Source organism: Uloborus diversus, chromosome 3 (genome assembly GCF_026930045.1).
Source record: "Uloborus diversus isolate 005 chromosome 3, Udiv.v.3.1, whole genome shotgun sequence".
NCBI lineage: Eukaryota > Metazoa > Arthropoda > Arachnida > Araneae > Uloboridae > Uloborus > Uloborus diversus.
In genome coordinates this window covers 113,174,471-113,197,261 of record NC_072733.1, presented here as the reverse complement: position 1 = coordinate 113,197,261, position 22,791 = coordinate 113,174,471, and the positions used below count along the sequence as shown (strand labels likewise).

The following is a 22,791-nucleotide window of genomic DNA, read 5'->3' as shown; positions in this document are numbered from 1 at the left end:
TTCGTCTGAAACTAACTATTTGGGTGAAATTTCTTTATGTCTTTTCTTTATTCGTAATTTTTTAGTTAATGAGTGCTATCCAAAAGTGTTTACGTTTTTAAAAGAAGTTATCAAAGTTTGAGCATATAGAGTCCCTATAAACGAATCTCATTTAGCTTACGTTCGACGACCTTGACCGGTAGCTACCGGTTGGTTAATCACGTGACAGCTAATGATCACTTGCTCCAATCAACTAATCAACGGCTTAAAACGGTAACCACTGCGGCAACCGATTGATCATGCAACGCTGCGGTTAGTAACCGGTTAGTCACCAGTCGACTGGTTAAGTTTGTCAAACGCAACCTTAGAAAGCACTCCAGTAAAAGTACATCTTAACAAGTTTCCTATTCCAGCAGCTGGCAATTCTTACTTTGCCGACGTAGAATGTTGAACCTCTGAGGTGGTGAAAGCCCCGAGTTTTATTCTAGAGGGGCTGTAGAGGTCCTTTTTTAATTTATTCGAAGTAGAATCTCAGGTATATCTCACTAGAAATGATTCTAATTTATATAACTGCTTAGTATGCTATATTGCAGTGTTGGAAGTTGTTGAACACACCTCGATCATACCTATATATGTGGTAAGTACCTTTACAAATCAATTCACTAATTTGTTTGTTTTTTGCTTTTTTAATCTGGTCAGCAATTATTTATCCGACCAGAAAATTTAACATTTTGATGTTGGTAGCTTTGAATTAACTGCGCCTTTGTCTTATATTGGTTTTATTGGTGCTGTTTGATCTGAAAATGTTATTGATTTTCCCAATAATTTCCGGAAAAAAAAAGTGAGTTTTAATGTCACGAGAGACTGTTTACTAATTATGCAATCTTGTGTAAATCGTTCTTATTTTTTACTGAAGCTTAGTTGATTAAGCAAAATTCATGATTGATGTCAATGGTGTCATTTCAATAGAGAAATTTTAAGTTATATACAATAATATTTGAAATGTGCTTCCGCTTTAAGGTTGCAATCTTGGTAAACTTTTCACTTTCGTTGTCAGCATCTTTCCGCTATTTTCTGCTTAATTTCTTAGCATTCCTTAATTAATTAAATCACTTGTGAATTGTTTAATGTTTGTTTTTTGAAAAATATTGAGTTATTATGACTACTGTACAAGAAAAAGAAAGATAAATAATCACCATCTATTTTTATGGAATTTTTTTCCGTTTACTATGCAATCATGCTTCAAATGCGTTAAATTGATCAACATTTTTTTTTTTTTTTTTTGAATTAAAAATAATGGAAAATGTATTGGCATTTGCATTTTAATTAGTTGCATTTTGTTTGCTCTCAGTTATGGCTCATTTTTGGTTAATGTTCATTTTATTATGATCATCTTTCTGTTGAATGCTTAATGCTCGCACCATTACTATTTTTTTTTTCTTTGAAGGATTTGGGAGGTTATTAGGTGCCTCACATAAACAATTCTTGTATGAGGGTGATTTCAAAACATTGCACATGCTGTGGACATGTACATGACATTTGCAAACTTCAATGGATCAGATCTAAACAAAAATTTAACAGCATGAATGCTTTTTCTTTTTAAGAAATCGGTATACATTACACTTCATAATGCAGAGCATATTTATGCATTAAAATAAATTTTAATTCTTTTTTAAATGTAAATTGCACTGCTCTGGACATGATGCAGAAAACCTTGCTTTTGAATAAGTCATCAAGTTGTGGCAAATTCTCTGAATTTCATAAATTGGTTAGAATTTCCATAATGATGCTACAATTTTAGAGTATATTAATCTAAATGCAATGAAAACATTTTTTAAGTAAAAAGTATTTAGCAGGGAATTACCAAATTTGGAATAATCTTGTGCTGGAAACGTGATAAAAAAGTTTACATCCTGGTTTTTTGTTCCCTACATTTTTCATAGGCATTATATCAATTGATACATTATTTATATTTCTATCCTATATCTTAAATTTTTATTAATTCTTATATTTTGACTATTGGAACTTGAAAATGATGAATTTAAGGAGTAGTCTATGAAGTTGGACATTATTAATTAAAAAAAATACAGTTAACCTTGAATTAGGAATTAGTGATGCAACAAGCGTAATGATTTGACTGAATAAAACCAAATATTCGGCCAGTGAATAGTTAACTGATTTTTGTCTAAAAAGAAACCAACATTTGTGTCAAAACATAATTTTATGTGATTAGTAGTTCAATATAAATTATTAATGTTTTAAAAATGATTGGGAGTAATTTTTTTTTTTTTTTGAGAAAAATGATAACATTAATTAAAATTTAAAAAATTTTCCGTCTAAGAACTACCAAAAAGATTAGTTGCCTATATTTCCTTAGCAACAGTTCTTAAAAATCAGATTTCTATAAAAGCATTTTTTTTTCCATATTAGAGGCATTATTTCATAATAAAGTATCAGAAATAAATGAAAAATAAATAAACTAAAATGATCAGGCATAGAATTGCATCATATAAATGTTTATTGTATATTCATTTACCAAAATTAGCAGTAACAATCCTAGTTTCTCAATGAAAAAATTTAATTTCTCTAGTTATTGGGATAGGAAAATAATAATTATACACTGAAACACCATTTATAAGTTTTTGAAGGGCCTGTATGAAAAAAGCGTATTTATGAAAGAACATATAATGGTATACGTTCGTCGGAGTCGGAGAGACTGATTTTGGAGTAAAGGAGTTGGAGTTATTGGAAAAAATGCCAACTCCGACTCTGGGCTTCTTTTTTTCTAATTTTTATTGACTCTCCTTACATTAAACAGGGTGGCGACAGATCAGGGAAAAGTCAGGGAACTTTATTAATCAGGGAAAAGTCAGGGAAATATCAGGGAATTTTGAAAAAATAACAAAAAATAGGGAAAATAGATTTTATGAAGAAAAAAAATTCTTTTTTGCTTTACAAAATTAAGTACTCTAATTCCCCACGCATTTTCCGCCAATTATCTGTTCAAAAAAAAAAAAAAAGTAAAATTAATGAGGTGCGATTATACACTGTGGCATATTTGTGCATCTTTTTTCCTCAACGTCAAAGTATTGAATCTTACTTATTAACCACAGGATGAACTTCCTAAGATTGCTTCTGTGTCTGTTAGGTTGTTTATTTTACCTAGTTTGAAATTTCCTTTTACCCTTTCCATGCTATTTGAAATAAACAACCGTACAGGCAAAGAGGAAGCCTTCATTAATACCTTAGCTCCTTTGCCTTTATTCCATTGTCTCGAAGTAATTAGCGTACTGTAATCACGATTTTGAGAAGAAATCTTTGGTTTTTGAATTAATACTATAAAAGCTTAAAAAGTTATTACTTCTTCGCGTTTTCAATTTAATTGCCAAAATTGAACTTTCAATAAAATAAACTTTGTTTTTTGCCATTATACTATTTGTTGTCACCGCAGATTATAAAGGTTTTCTTTTCTTCAGACTTAAGTGATTCTTTAATTTTATAACCAACTTGTATTCTTCTTTTATGTATTTTGAAATTAACTAATTGTTTTTTTTTTTCTTTTTTTTCCTTGCATTTCAAAGTTGTTTGTTACAAAAGCAATCTAAGATTTTGTTTCGTTGCATACTGAAATCATTTGAAATAGAGTTCACTTGTGTACTTAAGTAAATATATATATATTTTTTTAATTGTTAAAATGCTGTATTCATTCATTAAAACCTATGTTCTTGATTAGAGAAAAGCTCCCTATGAATGGATGTCAAATGGTTTCATCTGTTTTGCATAAATATGTCAATTAGTTATATAAGAATAATTACATTACTTCTATTCTTTCGCTATTACTTGTTATTCTTGCAACAATTGTTATACTGTTTGAAAACTTAGTTCAAAATAATTTCAATTACTTTTTAGATCTATCATAAATACATATATGTTTTTAAGAGTAATTTTAACTTTTTGAATACTGCAGATACATCTCCCAAATTCATCTTAAGAACGGCGAAAATTTAGGAATTCCACCCCCTGCCCTTGAAACAGGTGCAAGGCCCCCTACGGCTAAAAGCTACTTTCTTCCGGCATTGCAGTCGAAAGGGTTGCAACCATCAGCATTGTTTAGGACTGACCAGGCAGGGATGCCATTTAGAATTCATTTTCCCGATTTTGAGTTAGTTTGTAAAGCTTATTTTGAATAGGTATTTTGAGATATTTTTTTTAAAATAAATTTTAATTTCAAAACCAAACTAAATTGCAGAAATATATGAATCTTGAAATTATAGCTTGCATCAATGCAATCACATTTTTATAACGCAGATAACTTACCTCTTTTGACTGAATTGCATATTAAAAATGATGGTTTAGTTAAAATAAATCATTGCTATTATATTGCCTTAAAATCTAGAGTATTTTCAAAATTTGAGGTTAGTTACAAAAAAAAAAAAAAAATGTTGCCATGAATATACTAAATTTTTACTATTATTAAACTATTTATTGCGCGTGCACGTATGAGAAAGAAATCCGACTATTTATTTACTTTTCTGAGGCAGATGCAGTGATACACTATACGAGAAGTAAAAAAATAAATGCCAAGAGTTCTTCAAGAAAAGAATGATTCTTTAGGTCAAATTTAACTAATAAAACTACTTTCAGGAAATTGCTTATAATACCTAGTTATCAAGTTTTCAAGTACTACGAATTACCTGAAAACTACGAATTAGTTTAAGTTACAAGAAATACCTAAACTATCGGTTAACATTTTAACAACTAAGTAAGGTGATAAAGCATAATTTTTAAGTTTAGGTTTTAGAAAAAGTAGAATAGGTGTAAATTTTCTGTTTCATGAATTTTTTTGGTGTGACCCCTCCCCGCCCCACTCCCACCCAAGGGTGTCGCGTCTTTCTATGGGAATTTCTGAGCATCAAAGCACTTATCATCTATATACCAAATTTGTCGAAGATCTAACTTAAACCCTAGATTTGTATGAGGAACAAAAATAGTGGAACACATACACACAAAAAGTACAGCTATTTTATGTATATATATTGAGGCTGCCGCTTGGTTGTGGCTTATGTGATGGCTAACAGCAAAAAAAAAAAACATTTTAATGAATAATTGGATCATTATTTCCAACAAATATCGATAGAGTGTTTTCATAGTATTGTTTCCTGCACACACGGGGGGAGGGAGGAGTTCATATATTTTACAAACTTGAAATGAAGAGATAAAAACCATTAAAAAATCTTCTAGGTGTTTTCCACATGAGTTTTTTTTTTTTTTAATTAAAATCGGGAATTTAGAAAATTCCCATTTTCGGGGAACAATTAAAAGCTTTGTGCCAGCGTGTATGGCACAAAGGTATGATAATGTAGGTAGTACACATAGGTATTTTGACTTCTAGAAATTATTGATTTTGAAGATTCACTGGAAACCATACTGTTTGCTTATTGTTCTTAAAATATTTCAAGGGGATAAACATTTTTTTAATAGTCTATCCAATTAAAGGTCTAAATATGCACTCATGTTTTAAACTTTAGTAGTAAAGAGAGATGAAAATATCCTTACAATATGATTGTGTTGTGCCTAAAGTCTTTGTTCAACTTACTTGTTACGTACAAATAATGTATGTAACAAATATAAAATTCATAACAAGGCTAAACTACTCCTAAATCTTAAATACTGCTAAATTATTTTTTAAAGTATCATGGATGTAAATTTAGTAAGTTAGCGCTAAAACAGACGATTTTGCACGATAAAAACCTCCGATTACCACTGTTATGCTCGAAATAAATTTTTCGGGCTTTTTTTTCTGTCATAAAGTATAGTAATCATAACTAGATAATGTAATAGTTTTTTTCTGGTCAAAATTTCCCAACTTTCTCAATGTTACCAATTCTCTCCCCACCTCCCAATGACCCCAATTCCTTACGATATAACAGAGTTCTTATTATGAAATACAAGGACATTTTTTTCTATGTTTTATTTTAAAATTTAAATGGAAACATAATTATAGAAAGGGAAATTATGTTTTCAGAAAACATTGGTTCGGGTACAAACGCTAACATATGTAATGCAACCCAATTTGATACTATAAATTATAAAAATTTGATTAAGGTGAAACAGCAAGCAGCCAGTTAAATCGCTGAAACATCTTGACTCAAAATAAAGGTGTTATTTTTAAACAATGCCCGTGTTTCGTGTTTCTAATTGATAGATCGTCAACATTTTAGCTTGAAATTAGTTTTAAAAAACAACTATAATTTACATTTTGGTTAATTTAGGAAACTCAAACAAATTTCACCGCCCGAAGAAAAATCAGGGTTTTCTATTGATGTTATATTAATAGTATAACTCTTTTTCTTTTCTAAGAATTAAAAGATTTATGTAAAATTTTGCGTTAAAAAAAAGCTTTAGGTGATTATTAATTTTTCTGATTATGGAATATTTAACTGTGACAGGGTACGAGATTGCGTACTGAAATTTTTTTATGCCATCGAGTTTAGGAAGCAGATCAAAATTGAATTAGACATTTCAGTACATAAGAAGGAGAAAAAAAGAGTGAAGTCATTATTAACATGTTAATTGTAATAGCTATATGAAGTGTTTTAGTGTCAGGAAACGATGCAATGGAAACTGTGTAAACAGTTTGTGGGATTAATGAGTGGTAGGCATATAGCATATATTTATGTGTGTGTGTGTGTGTGTGACATTAAGTGATCTAATTTTCAGAATTTTAAGCTTAATTGACAAATAGTGGTTAGTACGGGGGAGGGTCCCCGTACCATCCACTACTTGTGGATTAAACTTTTGAATGCCGTTTTTTGATCTAGACCAGGAGCCGAGCAACTCCTGGCCCAGCACCTCCAGAGGTATTGATTTGGAATGGGAACTTGGAGAACTTTGTGACCACGACAGATTTAACGTGCACCAGTCACCATTAGCGTACACAGTGGAATTTCGACCGGCAGTCATCGGATCTATGATTTTCCAATAAAAAATCCAAATCTTTACCAATCAAGCAACCACGGCCTTTTCTTTAGACTCATAAAACTTGCTTTCGTTTGTTTAGGCATTCAGTTGTTGCATACTTAAATGGTACTCTTCAAAGCAATTTTGATCCACGCAAAGCGCAACATTGCATGCTTTACAAACTATTGTAGAACGCTTCTGGACATTTTTTTGGCGCACATTCCACATCTTCTTCGTTTCTTTCCATCAAATGGCCAATGCGACATCATATCAAGAAGTGGAAACTTGTTTACACGTTCAACTTTCTTCTCTAATTTTGAACCATTTGCAGCTATCATTTGACGAATTAGCTTCATCCTGAAATCTTTGTGTTTCTCTTGAGGATGACTTAATTTGTATAAAATATAAGCATTTAGTACAGAAAGATCCAAGAGGTAAAAAAATAATTTCTTCGTCCATTTTAAGGATCGTCTCCCAAACATATAACTGTTTGCCATGCGATCACTGAGATCCACGAAGCCCATATTTTCATTATAGTCCTTTATAATTTCTGGTTTGGAGTTGTTACCAATCAGTTCGTTATTAGTTGGCGGTTTATGCATATTACTGAGCATATATAGGGGAGAGGGGGGCACATGTAAACATGGGGCACATGTGAACAAACCATATTTTACCCAGATAACATGAGGAAAAAAATCTGAAAAAAATTCATGTAGATGACAGCAGTAGTACTGTATGCTGCCTGAAATTTCAAAGATCTCAACCATTTTGTTTTTTAGTTATCATAATAACTTCTGTTTTGGAAGGTGCCAGTAAACTTTCATGTTTTAGTTCTCAGAGTAAAAACACATTCAACACTATCTTTATTGTGATTTGAACTTTATTCATTTTGAAGTGGGATTTATAAAGTAAGTTTTTGTACTCTATTTTTTAAAAAAAATTTGAAAGAAATATTGCTTTTTATCAGATTAGGCTTAAGTTGTTATATGGGGCACATGTGAACACACTATGTAGGGGCAGGTGTGAACTGTTTACATGTGCCCCATACTGTTTTTTTTTTTAGTTATTTCAATTTGAAAAATTGTTTAATTTTTTTATTTGATTAGGCTAATTAAGAAACATTGAATAGTTAAAAATTTTAATAATTGAAGTTAGTATCAGCTGTATCACGACTGTGTTGGAGGCTCCAAAATTGATCGTGGTTTGTGGAGAGAAACAAGCTGGACAAAATGTTTCAGGTGAGAGAGGTAAACTTGTATCATTTTGGGGTATAGTTAATGCAATGGGAAACACTGTACCTCCTGTTTTTGTATTTCCAAGAAAAAGATACAAAGATATTTTCTTAAATGGAGCACCATCAGAAAGCTTAGGGTTAGTATCCAAAATTGGATGGATGACAGCAGATTTCTTCCTAGAAGTTGTAAAACACTTCCAAAAGTACTCCCGCTGTACCGCAGCAAATCCTGTTTTGCTTCTACTTGATAATCATGAAAGTCATATCAGTTTGGATGTAATAGTATTTTGTCGTGAGAATGGAATAGTACTCCTTACATTCCCCCCTCATTGTTCACATCGCTTACAGCCTTTGGATGTAGGTGTTTATGGCCCCATTAAATCTGCACTGAAAACTTCTTTCAGAGACTGGTTGACATTACACCCAGGAAAAAGAATAACTATATATGAAATTGGTCAGTGTTCTTCACCAGCTTTCACAGCAGCCTTTACATCCAAAAATATAAATTCGGGTTTTTCTAAACCAGGAATTTGGCCGTTATCTTGGCTTGCTTTTACTGACGTTGATTTCATCCCAATTCAAATAAAAAGCTATATGCAGTTAATCCTGAGGATGCCTCCACCAGCTGTAATGCACATTCAAGTCCTACCTCAGAATGTGTGAGACCATTGCCTAGAATAGAATTTCACGATTCCATTCTAGGGAAAAATAAGCAGCGTCAAAAAAGAAAATCAAGAATTTTGACAGACACCCCTGAAAAAGACATTGTTGTCAAAACTATGGAAGAAAAGGCAGAGAAAATGAAGATAAAATGTGAAAGAGTTGCAAAGAAAAGAAAATTAGAACTTGCTGAACTGTTGAAAAAGGAGCAGTCAAAGGTTGTAGTCAGTGACTCCGAGTCCGACATTAGCTTTGAAGAGAGTAGCCATAAAAAAACTTGTGCTGAAGTCAACCTTGCACCAGAAAATTTAGCTGTGAATGACTTTGTTCTCGTAGAATTCACTACAAAAAAGACAAATATTCACTATGTTGGCCGTATCGAGAAAATGGAGAGTGATGAAGCAAATGTTAAATTAATTCATGAAGAAGCAGAAGAAAGAAACCTTTGTATTTCCAGAAACAGATGATACATCGATGGTAAACACTGATGATATTCTGCTAAAATTACCCCCACCTACAATTTTAGGTAGCACATATCGACATATCGAGCTGCTTCTTTAGTTTCTTTTTCTGTAAAACTTGAAGGCTATAATGTTCGTTGAATCAAGTTAATTTATTATGTACTCAATATTTATATTTTCATTGTGTTTATTAATGTGTAATAAAGAGTACTTAAAGATATGCTTAGGTGCATTTTATACCATTTATGTATCTGTTCACTTGTGCCCCAGGTGTGTTTACAACTGCCCCTCCACCGAGGCAGATGTGAACAAAATGTAGCATATTTTAGAATTAATTTTTAGGTTGGAATTTACTCTTGTAGAAGGGGGATAACTGCATGAAGATATTAGCAAATGTTTGATTTATCATATTTAGCACCTTTTAATTTTTTATCTCAAATCAATAATGAAAAATATAGAAAAATGTCTTTTTTGTTCACATGTGCCCCCCTCTCCCCTACTTCTCTCTTATCTCTCCAACATAATGCTGTCGTTCCTAAGGAATAACGTGAAACTATTTCACCTTTTTGCATTTTTTTCTTGCTTACTTCCTTCGGGAAACTTTTTCTGTTTTTTCTTATATTGCCACAAGAGTTAATTTTAAAATCTTCATGTAATTCTAAAAACAGCTCTGGTGAAGAAAAAAAATTGTCCATGTATAGTTTGTGTCCGCGGTTTTTGACGCATTGGGCCATTTTTGTTACCACATTGTGGGATGCGGAAATCTTTTTATTTTCCTGATCTTTTCCTAAATATACATTCATATCATATGTGTATCCATTTTTATCGCTTATTTTGTACATTTTTATCCCCCACTGCTTCCGTTTCTTTGTTATATATTGACGAAACAGTACTTTACCTTTAAATTTAACAATAACTTCATCGATTGCCAATTGTTCCGTTGGATCATACACCGACTTAAAAGCATTGTTTAATAATTCAAAAACTTTTTGAATTTTCCACAGTCTATCATAACTACTATTTTTTCCAGGTTTTGATTCGTTGTTCTCGAAATGCAAGTATTTTAAAATTTCAAGAAATCTGTCTCGAGTCATGGCTTTTCTAAAAATTGGAGTGTCAATGAGTTCATTGTTCGACCAATAATCAGAAATCGAGTCTTTGTATATATGTCCCATTAAAAGAACTAAACCAAAAAATACATTAATTTCTTCAGCAGTGACAGCAGTCCAATCAGGAGCATGTTTCCTCTTTTTTGAGAGAATCGAAGATATTGCTGCAGTTGTTTGATTTCTGTAAAGATTCGTCTCATCACATAATAAAGTGGTTAGAGCTTCTGAGAGAAAAACCTGTAAATAATCAATCTCTGTTTTCAATTCTGGTTCAGCTCCTGATTTCACTCCATTTTTTCCAGTAAATGCGTGGACTTGAATTTCATCTGCTTTTGTTGGCACTTTCCAAATAAATTTTTTATCAGCTGCATTCGTATTAGGTAAATTATTTTCATCATTAGATGTATTCGTTGTGTTTAAGGATTCATTTCCATTAAAAGATTCTTCTAATAAGGAAATATCATTTTCTTCCAAGCAGTCGGAATCACTATCTGCATAATTCTCGCTATCTAAATCATTCATAAGTTTTTCAATTTCTTCATCACTAAGTCCTTTTCTACGATACATTTTCGAAAAAGCATTAGATTTAGAGCAATTGAGTTAATCGAGTTCAATATCTGAGTAGTAAAGAAAGGGAAGAAAATTCTCCCACTTAGACGTTCCAAATATACAACAAAAAGGTAAGCTAAAATGCGCCAAGGTAAAGAAGACCCCTTCATTTTGCCAAATTTCTTATCAGCACCTGCTCTGCATGCTTCACTGAGCACTGCTAATCCTTTGAAGAATGTCTCCAAACTTCCCCTCCCAAGCAACCTGCCGAAGGGGGGAAGGAACTACCTGGTACAACTGCTGTACCGACGCCGTAGTAAGGTCCAAATTATTTTGCGGTACTTATGCTGTACCGCCGTATTTAAAAGGTTAATAGTTTCGTAAAATTCTTATGCTAAGTGGTTTCTGGAAGTAAAGTTTTTTTTTTTTTTAATTTTCTATAATCTTTCCATATAGAAAAATTTAATATACTGTTTTGTAGGTTCCCCTCCCCCCAAAATTGACTTGATACGTTTTTTTTCAACCATTTTATTAAAAAAGTAGCATTTTTTAAAAATATATCTTAAGTTCCGCAACTTCACACAACTTAAAACGTTTAAAATACTGCATTTTATACAAACATACAATGAATTTCAAGTAGAGCAAAGAAAGAAAACCATTATCTTCGGTAAGGTAAATCAGTGAAATTTGGTGAACTTAATCAGGGAACTTTTTTTCACAGTTCCTGTTGCCACCCTGTTAAAAAAAAAAAAAAAAAACTGATTACAAATTGGTTCGATTTATAGATGAAGATCTACCAATAAGAAAATAACTGCCATTGACAACTAGCTGGCATCTTTATTTTTTGGTCTTTTACTTTCTGTAATAGCTACCTCCGCCAACCAGTGGTGCCGACTCCATAGGGCTTGAGGGGGCCCGAGCCCCCTCAATAGTTTGTTTTGGGGGGCAGAGCCCCCTCAGTAATTTAAGAACATTATTTGTCATATTACTCCGTGCTTTAACATACTCTCTATATCCCAGTGACATCCAGCCCCCCCCCCCCTCCAAAAATTTTTCCAAGTCGGCGCCCCTGCCGCCAACCTGCTAGTGTTCCTATAACTTTAATAAACTAGTAGCCACTGTCAGCAAAGGTTTTGTTCCCTCATATTTTGTAAGTCAAAGCAGTTTTTGAATTGGAAGTAATCACTTACAAATAATATTTTTTTGAACAATCCTTACAATTGATTTTAATTGACCTGCCGTGCTCGAAAATAGCGATCATTAGTCGTATTTCGCAACTATAAATTTCGTTTTTGATGACCATGATTTTTAACCCAATCGTCATTTTGTTCCCAGTTTCAAAAAATTTGTTTACAAACATCTACTTCCCAATCACAGAAAGACTCTTCCTGAGATTAGGCTCCCCCCCCCCCCCCCCCACTGCTTAATGTATACCAACTTTTAGACATTGCTAACACACACCTTTTGTTCATTTCTCCTCTCTTTCCTTTTGTTATGTATCCTGTACGGTGCCCCCTAGTAATCCTTCCCTTTTCACTGTCTTGCCCTTTCACCTGTCCATTTCTTATCAACATCCTTATCTCATGTCTGAAATGCGATACTGCACTCAGATGAAGTTAAGTGCTCAGTATCCCCTGAATAGAGAAAGTCACTTTAAGCTTTCTCCTGACTGATGCCTAGTAGTCCAATATGAAAGCATTCGCGGCTACTTTCGATAGTTGCTTATGCAATCTTTCGTTTGTTGTCTTCGAATCATGTAATATTTTTGTAGTAGTTTGCTTGTCTTATTTTTCTTAATAATCAAAAAATTCAGATTTTATAAACTAGGTTCTTATCACAAACCATTGCCTAGACCTAGACTTTGATTGAGCTATCTTTTCTGCAATATTACACTTTGCTACTTAAAAACCGATATAATTTTTAACAAATTTTAGCATTAAATTGTGAATAGGTTTTATTTTTTGCAATTTTATGGAACTTAATAAATTTGCAGTAACATTTCCCTTTCCCGAGATTAAAAATTCAAGGATCAATGACATCAAAATTTTAAAGAAAACAGAGAATAAAGAATGATTTATGAGATTTATTAAAATTTAAAACAAATGCGGTGAGATGTTCTTAAGAAACAAAAAAAAAGTGAGCACTTTTGATGTGATTTATAAACTTTTTCATCATAAATTTTCTGGTGAATTTTATTTAACAAAATGTGGCGAGTTATAAAACCATAACTTTGCAATTTCGCAAAAAAGATCATATCGTCGCTTCAGAGCAACAGTAAGATATCTTAGTGTTATTTCTGGGATTCGAATCTTACTGTTGCTCTGAGGTGACGATATGCAGTATTTTGATTTTGATTTACAAAAATCTATTTTCCAACCACACTCTCAAACACTTAAAAAGCACATTCAAGAGAAATAAATTTTTCTTTCAAGTAGTAAAAATTCAAGCAGAGTAAAAATTTCCATAAAATTGAAAAGGTTCATGCTCTGAATTCTGAACCCTTCAAGATCAGAGCAAAGTTTAAAATTTCAAATTTCAATATATTTTGCTGATTTTTCTATAATTGTTAAATTATCTTTAGCCATATTCAAAAAAATACTTTCATGACAAACAATAAAAGACTAATTTTTCAGAAAGCACTTCCAACACCAAAATGGAAATAAACAATTGAGAAAAAATTACTTTAAAAGAAGCAAGTTTTTAAAATTTCCAAATAGAATTAACTAAATAAAAATAAATAAATTAAATAAATAAAATAAGCTGAAGATAAAAAAAATAAAAAAATTGAGTTATTTTTCAAAATTAAATTAGGACCAAATCAAAGCGAAGATTACGCTCTCGCTAGCTTTTAAATTACAACTAAAGCATAAAAATTATCAGCTGAAATAAAATTTAATATAAAGTGACAATAAAAGTTTTTTTATTTACTTTATCTTTGTAAGCTAAAATTGAAAATTTTTCTGAAATATTTCCTTCCATCATTACATTATTTTTATGAGTGATTCACATTCCGAAAGAAAATAAAATAAAGGTTTAGGAAACTATCATTAGTATAGTTTTTAAAATATGCACAAGTTTCTTCAAAAGGATAAACTAAACTTAACTTCCAAATAACTTAAATGATATTATGGATTATATTTATCCATAAGTTTTGGAATGAATAAAATTTTAGTTGCTTAGATTATTTTATTGCCAAACAAGGAAAATATTATTAAGCAAGTTAATATACAGTTAAAAATATTTATACCAAATTTCACCAAACCTCCAAATTAACAGAATACACTTCTTAATAAATTATCTACACTGTATGAGTAGTTGACAAAGTAAAATTAATTAATAGATACTGAAAAATGAAAGAATGAAACACGAGTGAATAAAGGAGTTAAAGACACTGTTAGCCTAGAGAAGCTTAATTTATTAAAGAATAGAAGATACAATCCATGGGTAATAATAAAAAGAACATACTCGTGAGTTAGGAGTGATTTTGAAAATTTTCTGACAGATTGCTTGCAGTCATTGCGTTCTTAAATCAGTTTTCTTTTGGGAATAAAAAAAAAAAAAAAAAAAAAACGTGACTTTTGGACCATTTCCATAGTTTCATTTGCAATTTACAGCACAGCACCTATATGGCATCTTCATAACTCAGTGTAATTACTATATTATTCTGCGATGGCTCTATTCATACATAATTATTTTTATTCGTAACTCTCACAGCCTGTAAACAAAGGCAAAGCAAACACGAGGAGCAAAACATTGCAATTGGCAAGGATTTCGAGGCCAAACCGGTTTCTCCGACTCCCGATAATGCAGAGGTGTAGTATTATGGGGGTGCAATCTTCGTCGCTGAATGAGAAGCCAAGATAACACGCAAATGTGGTATCTGAGCCTACTGTTTTTCCTTCGGACTACTAGAGGAACCATATTTTGTGATAATTGTAACCCATGAAGAGGTTTTCTATTGAGACGGTGATGGCTCTTTCCGCCATTTGTGGTCTAGTTTCATGTGCTTCCATTTGTACCTATCTTAACATTCAGCCGTTAGTACCCACACAGGCAGATTCTGTGCAAGGGTGAATCACAAATCTATTTTAGTTGGATTGAGTGAGTTTATAACTTAATAAAATCGCATAAATGTTCTTATTTTTCTTAATTTATTTTTTAAAATTTATTTACGATTTTTGAATGACACATATTCAGGCATGGATAATTTCTCTGTTATCTCGGAAATCTGCTTTTTTTTAAAAAGGCTTTCTGGTTGTTTTTTAGATTGATCAAATCTGTTGAGGAATCGTGACCAAAGGGGGGGGGGATAACTTTTAAACAGATTTCTTGTAGTTAAAAGGAAGTTTTATCATTTCAAACTTGACTCGACGTGATTCTTTTAACGCCTAGTGGCGCATGAGGCCGCTAGCATGGAATTCCATCCCGACCAGCTTAATGCAGCCACCCTGACACTTCCCCAACTTTGCCAACCAATGGCCTTTCTTGTATGACCATATCACATCAGGTTAGTTTTGGACGCCTGCGCTTCCTCTTGCCATCAGAGGTCCACGTAAGAGCATTTCTTGCTTTTCAGTGCAATTTCAAACTTATTTATGTGAAAAATGAATTTGCTCTGAAAACATGTCGACATCAAACACGTGCGTGGCCTAAAATGGTGTGCTGACTTTAAGATTCCAATCGTTTTGCACCCTGAAAGTAATACTTGCGTATAGATCGATCTCCCATATAAGTTGATCCCCCTCTCCCCTTTCCTTACTTTTGGGAGGAAAATCAGGAAAAAAATCGAAAATCCTGTGTATACTTCAAGCCCCTACTTTCTGAAAAAATCGGGAATGTTTTGCCACTATTTTTTAACCAAAATGTTATAAAAAGGAGGAAAATGAAATGTAAGGAACATTCTTACGTTAAAAAATGTTCGGTTTGTATTCTTTTGCACAAGAAGTGTTCAATTCTGCTATCACGATTTTTGCAAAGGGTTCGATTTCATTGTATGTTTTTTGATACTTGTTGGCTTTTTTTTTTTAATTATTATCAATAAAATTCTGCACTGTAGCCATATTACATTATTTTGAAAAAAAAAAGGAGCATTAATTTGTGTCGATGGGAAAAATTGGCGACTGCTACAACTGGACTAAATTATAAGGACAACTAGTGTTTTGCCCTGAAAACACCCAGTAATCAATAATATCCCCTCTTTTTTAGACACTTTCATCGGTCATGATGTGATGGAAGTTTAAGAAGGTTTTCGGAAATTTTTATCCTGACTTTTTCGATGGAGAAAATGAGTTCTTGTTTGTTTCAATATTAAATAATTTTTTCATATTTCGGGTGCCTCACTAAGTTTCCATTAAACTTAGATAGAGCCTTTTATCTGGACAGTACAGTAATTTCATGAAATAAGCATAGTGATGTAAAATATCCGGGTATTTATTTTTAGGGTAAATACCCAGGGTATTTATTTCAAAAAATTTATATTTCACTAAAATACTTTTCTGTGTGTATTCCACTATGTATCTGTATAACCAACCATGTACAAAACAATAAATTTTTGCCCCAAAATTGTATTTTGATCACATATTTAAAGAATTATGGTGTGGAACAACTTAACAATCTAATATGATATTCACATTAAATGTGTTGGATATGCCTATTCAATGTTGATACCCAGATTTCAGACATAAAAAACCATTCTACAAAAAGTAAAAAGCTTAACTGGTTACAAAAATAAAAGAACAAACACCATTTTTTCCCCTTGTCTTTTATAACCCAGTTATGTCCTTGCATGACATCAAAATGTAATGAAATGTCGCTCAATTTATTATTACTATTTGTTTACCTATATCTTTTGCAGAAACTTCCTCCAAACCTAGTTCAAATGTTCAGCCATATTCTGCATCTCATATATATATATATACACACACACAGTTGAGTCTCTGTTTAACGACTTTCAGGGGACCACAAGAAATCGTCCTTAAGTAGAAAGCGTCCTTAAATAGAATGCTTTTAACTCTGTAGTGGGCCATCTGGGACCGTAAAAAGCCGTCGTTAAACACAGAGCCAACTGTGTGTATATATATATATATATATATATATATATATATATATATATATATATATATATATATATATATATATATATACTAAGAAACATTAACTTAATCTGCATTTTAAACCTGGACAATTCAAAAAATTCAACCTAAATTGAATCAAGCTTCACTACTCAGTTCAACAGGCACCACAGGCAGCACTTTGATACTGGTAGTCAATAAATTTAATAGCAAATAAAATTTGATAGCAATATGAAATTGAACAAAAAGAAATGTAAAATTGAATCAAAATCCCAAAACACCCTGGCGCCTCATCAGGGGGCTACTCCCCGAGGGTAGGGGAAAAACCTGAGATGTTTCACGAGTGCTGCAGGCGAAATGCCTAGAAAACAGCACTAGTACCCTGACATCTCACAAGTCAAGCAAAGGGGATACCGTAAGTAAAAAATAAAAGCATGACAGAAATTAAACAATTAAAACATTTTCCAAACGAAAAATACAAGCATCACAGTTAGTAATTACAACAAATTCAAACAAGAAAAGACAAATGAACTCAACTGCAAGAGGAAAAACCTAGGAAGAACATAAACATGGAACTAACGAAAAAGACCTACTTCTACTCTTTCATAAGCTTGTAAATGGGATTTTCATTGAGGTGAACTGGATATTTATATATTTACATATCCAGTTCATCTCAACGAAAATGAACAAAGTTCAGTTTTTTTGATAAGATTTCATTAAACCTTTAATTAAAAAAATTATAATATGTAAATTTTTGTATTTTTGATCTTTCATTTTACGGTTTATGTTTTAAAAAGAAAATCATCACCTCCTTTTGATACCACCTAAATTTTTTTTGCAAAATGCGCAAATACTAGGGGATTTACCCCGCCTTCGAATAAATACCGAAAAAATATTTACCTTCCCACCCTACATCACTAATTGCGTGTATTAAAAATAGTTTGAATAAATTTTCATCATGAAGTACGGGGGAACAAATGCAAATGAGCAAGGCAACAGAAAACAATAGTTTGATTTTTTTTTTTTTTTTTGCTTATTAATGTGAAAAATGTTTCTATATTTGCCACATTATCACTTAAACAGCAATAAAATAAATAAATCAGATCTTAGTCTTAATAACTCAGTTTATTCTTTCAAACATCCGTCATGCTTCTTTTTTTTTTCCATTTTGGATACGACTAACCCAGATTGTGATTTTGAAATCCTGAAGTTCATCATAGAATTGCTCCAATTATGACATTGAAAAGATTCTTTGGTTCACGATATGTTTCTTTCATAATTTCATCGAGTCTTTCAATAAAAAATATTATAAACTGTGTAATACATATGTATGTATCAATTTTACCAATAATTTCATATTTGGATTTTCTTTTTTTTAATTCCCATTCACTTTCTGCATTTTTTGTAAAATACCCGGTTTTTGGTTGAATTTTTATTGAATTTTATATTATTATTTAAATTTTATATTTTGGTTGAATTTGTATTGGTTTTTGGGTGAATTTTTTGGGTATTTACCCAGGCCTTGGGTAAATACCCAAAAAATATTTACCTAACCGCTGAGTATTTACCCGATCACTAAATAAGCACACAGAAAGCATTTTGAGGTTTGAGAAACACGTAATTAGGCATTATTGTGCTGGAACAAATTGTTTAAATTCATAATTTACGGTGTTTTTTGTTTACAAAAGTATTTCTCAGTATATCATCATTACTCTCAGAATTCATTTTGCCCTGCACAGATAGTATTGGCATAGTTTCCATCTGTTGCAAAACTTCCAACTTCCTCAGGCCATTACTGAGCCGCCTCCAAATGTATGCTTTGAGATTTATTTTTTCCTTCACAGAGATTGTAAATTAAGCTTTTTCTCATTAGAAAATATTACATTATCCCATTTTTTATCCATAACAACGCTTTTTTAAGTGTCAGTCGTGACATTAGTTTCACATCATGAAACTTTTACTCTTTTTGTAAAACATGTTGAACAGTTCTAGAACTACATCGTAACATGAATTCCCATTAATTATATCATTCTGTTAGTTTTTTGGAGCAAACTTGTCTTATTATTGCGTGTTTCACACATACAGAAAATAGATTTCCTACCTGTTCATCTTTGTGGTCCGTAATTGCCGATATTTTTGAGAAAACTCTAGATGATCAATCTCTAACTTTTCAGATTTGTTGTTACTAGTCGACCCGTGCGGTACTCCGCACTGTGCTTTGAAAGAACATTGAAGAAGAACCGAAAAAAGTAAGCGCACAAGAGAAGGCATGCAATTTGAAGACATCAGTAACAAAACCTCGATAATACAATGTTGTGATAATTTAATCATCGCTCACCTTTTGATTGTACGTATTTTCAATGCAAACATAAATATCATTAAAAGTGTGACTGAGTGACTCGTGGCAAATACAGTCCTGCCCATGTGAGCATCTGACTCAAAAAAAAAAAGAAATATTAAAGAGATATTTATTGGCACAGATTCGAACTGGCACCATTCTGATTAACAGCATGACACTCCAACAAACCTAGGAGTTGTGCCTTCTTTTTCAAATGCTATTCATTGAAGGAATGCCTAATAAAAAACAGCAAAAAAGCTTTTTGCGGAAAAAAAAATAAGATCATGCGTCTATGTTTTGTCATTAGCCAGCATGATAAGATTTAAAATTATTCGTAGAACAGAGAATTAAATTGAAAAAGAGTGTTTTTATTTTTGAATATTGAGCAATTTCCCTGTTTCCCGTAGCAGGCTGCTTTAACTGTTACAGCTTAAATCCCCGCACATTCTTTTCTTTTAATCGAACACTTAAAATTCAAAACCAAAACCAGTTGAACTGAGTCCGTTTTTTAAGTATAATTTATCAAACGTAGACAAAATGTTTTTTTTTAAACCGAAAGCATAAGAGTAGAAAATGATTTCTTACTAATGAAGTTAATAATAATTTTAATGTTTCGTATCATATTCGAATAAATAATTAAAGGTTTATTGGGTGAAACTCGTAATTTCAATTTGGGGTAGTATTCTTTCATTTGTACAAAAGGTCGAACACTGCTATTAGAAAAATCTACATTTCCGCATACAATGAAAACATTTTTCTGCACAAAAAGGATTCCCTTGAGTTAAATCTAATACTTCTTTAATGCTTACATTATGCTTAGTGGTCTGGGCGGAGTCAAAGCTTAAAAAAAAAGGAACACCCTTCCTTCGATTAACAGTCAACTTATCTGAATGATAACTGTAGCCTGCATAAAGGAGTCAAAACACCAAGTGGCATTCCCATTGCTTTTATTTTATAACGTGTGTTATCTGTTGTATGTTATAAGTACATATAATGCGTAATATTAATCTAAATTTGCTATTTTGTCAGAACGACCAGACTTGCCCAAAGTTCAGATAGTTTATAGCTGAACACTCTACCGAAAAAACTTATCAATAGAACCAAACAACTAAGTCCAGTTCTTTTAAGCTTTATTAAAAATAAACCCACAGGTTAATTTTATTTATTTATATACACATATATATATATATATATATATATATATATATATATTTTTTTTTTTGTCGGAAGTGATGCAAAAAATTGGAAAATTGTATTAGAACTTTGCTTTAAAAAAAAAAAAATCTGCATAAGAACTACAGGCTGCGTCAAGGTTTTGCAACAGCAAGGGGTGTTTCCGAAAATTTAATTTTTTGACCTTATGTCTTTTTCTTCATTAGCCGGCCTGATAAGTTTTAAAATGAGGGGGGAATTTCTTCAAGGGATAAGAAAGATCTCACATACTGACAGAAAAATAATCCACAGAAAAAATATATAAGATAAGATATTGAAGAAAAGTGTTTTCATTTTTGAAAATTTTTACAGTTTGTTATCGCAGACTGCTTAAACCGTTATGGCTTAGATGGCAGCACTTGTTCATCATTTAACAGCACGGTTAAAATACAAAATAATTTGAACTAAGTTCTTTCTTGAGCGTAGCTTTTCGACTGTAGTAAAAATATGATAGGCTATTTGTTTTTTGCAGAAAGAAGAAAAAAAAAATATTTTACCCTTCAATTTGAGGTAGTAATTTTTTTATTTGTAGGAAGACTCAAAAACTCATTAGAAGAATCTATATTTCAATATATGATTTATTATTTTTTTCTGCACAAAAAACAATTCCATTGTAGTCTGAAATCTTAAACCTGATAATTATATTTTCGCTTACATTATGCTTTAATTTTCTGACCAGAGCCAAAGCTTTAAAAACAAACAAAAAAAAAAAAAACCTTACAATTAAAAATCAATTTTACTTCCATGTCGCATTAAGCTTTCATAACAGCAAGGGGTGTTTCATCTCATTTATTTTATTCCCTCATATTTGTTATTCATCGTTATTCAGTGTTCATGTAATGCACGATATTTCGCTAATTTTTGATGCAGATTGTCCCGACATGGTCCCGAACACTCATTCTCCTGGTTACCAGTCAAACACTCTGCGGATCAAGCCATTCAGCTCTGTCAGTCACAGTGCAAGTTAAAGTTATAAATTTAACCGGAAGCCTCATTCTGGTTCTTTAAAACAGGTTTTTTTTGACAGAAAAACAATTTTTAGACTGTGGGTCTATTTTTCATCATTAGCCTGTACGATAAGCTTTAAAATAAGGTGTAAATCAAAGAAATCGATCAAGAATTGAGGAAAATCTCGCGTAGAAACAAAAAATAAGGCTACAGAAATAATATATAAGGATTTGACGTACAGTAAGCCGTGAAGTTTTGCAATCAACCACTTTCCATTTCTCAAATTCTGTAAATTTAGTCCCTTGCGGCATGACTGTAGAAATAGAATGTTACGTCCCCAATCATTTACTAAGCATTTCTATCATTATGTAGTGCAGTGTGCAGAATAAAAAACAAGCAAATTTTGTTTTTAGAACACACAAATCTAATTCTCCTTAAATAATTTTGTCCATATTACATGGATGTCTACATTCAAACTTTGTTCTATGAATAAGAAATTCCTATGTATTTCCAATAAAAGTAGTTAAAGATATTTATTTTATCATTAGTTTCCAGTCATAAAATTTGCATAATTTTCCGACCAAATGCAGTCACGATTTTTTGGGATTTTTCTTTTGTCCTTATAATTTTGACAACCACTGCAGACTTGCTTTGATGTTTAACAAGGTTGTAGCTGGAGAATACAGAAAAGCTTTTTCTGAAATTGTTTAATTGTTGATTTTCTGCTCTGCTTCGGACTGATTGTGTGGTAAAATGAACGCAAAAAGGAAAGACGTAAGCTTGTGTGTTCAGTTAAAGGTTTTGGAAGCAATTAAATGTAGAAAAACACAAACATATACAGTTGACTCTGTTTAAGGACGCTCTATTTAAAGGCTTTCTCTGTTTAAAGACAATTTTTCACAGTCCCGGGTGCTCCACTCTAGTTTTATAAGCAGTCTATTGAATGACACATTCTACTTAAGGACGATTTTTTGTGGTCCCTTGAAAGTCGTTAAATAGAGAGCCAATTGTAATTTGCAAAAGAATTTGGGGTTTCTAAACTCGGGTCTTGAGAATAAACCAAAACGCTGATAAAATCGAGGAAGAGTTCTTTAAGAAGAAATGAAACTAAGTAGGGGAATGTGGGGCAGAGTGAAATGGTTAAGATGACTGAGTTTTTTTCAAAATGAACAGATCAGAAATTTGTTTTGAAAATTACAGTACAAAAAGAAAGTACATTGTATTTTGTGATAAAACTTGTGTTGATACAATATTTTTTATTTTTGGCAGT

General features: G+C 31.9%; 1 protein-coding gene across 2 annotated transcripts in view; it reads left to right on the top strand.

Annotated features, from left to right (window-relative positions):
- Positions 1-444: 444 nt before the first annotated feature.
- Positions 445-22,791, top strand: part of LOC129218080 (zinc finger protein GLIS2-like) — a 74,469-nt gene continuing 52,122 nt past the window's right edge. The window contains exon 1 of one of the 2 annotated variants that reach the window (XM_054852277.1): positions 445-616. The gene's annotated coding sequence lies outside the window, so the exon portion shown is untranslated. The remainder of the gene's footprint in view (positions 617-22,791) is intronic. The other variant, XM_054852276.1, reaches the window with a different exon arrangement.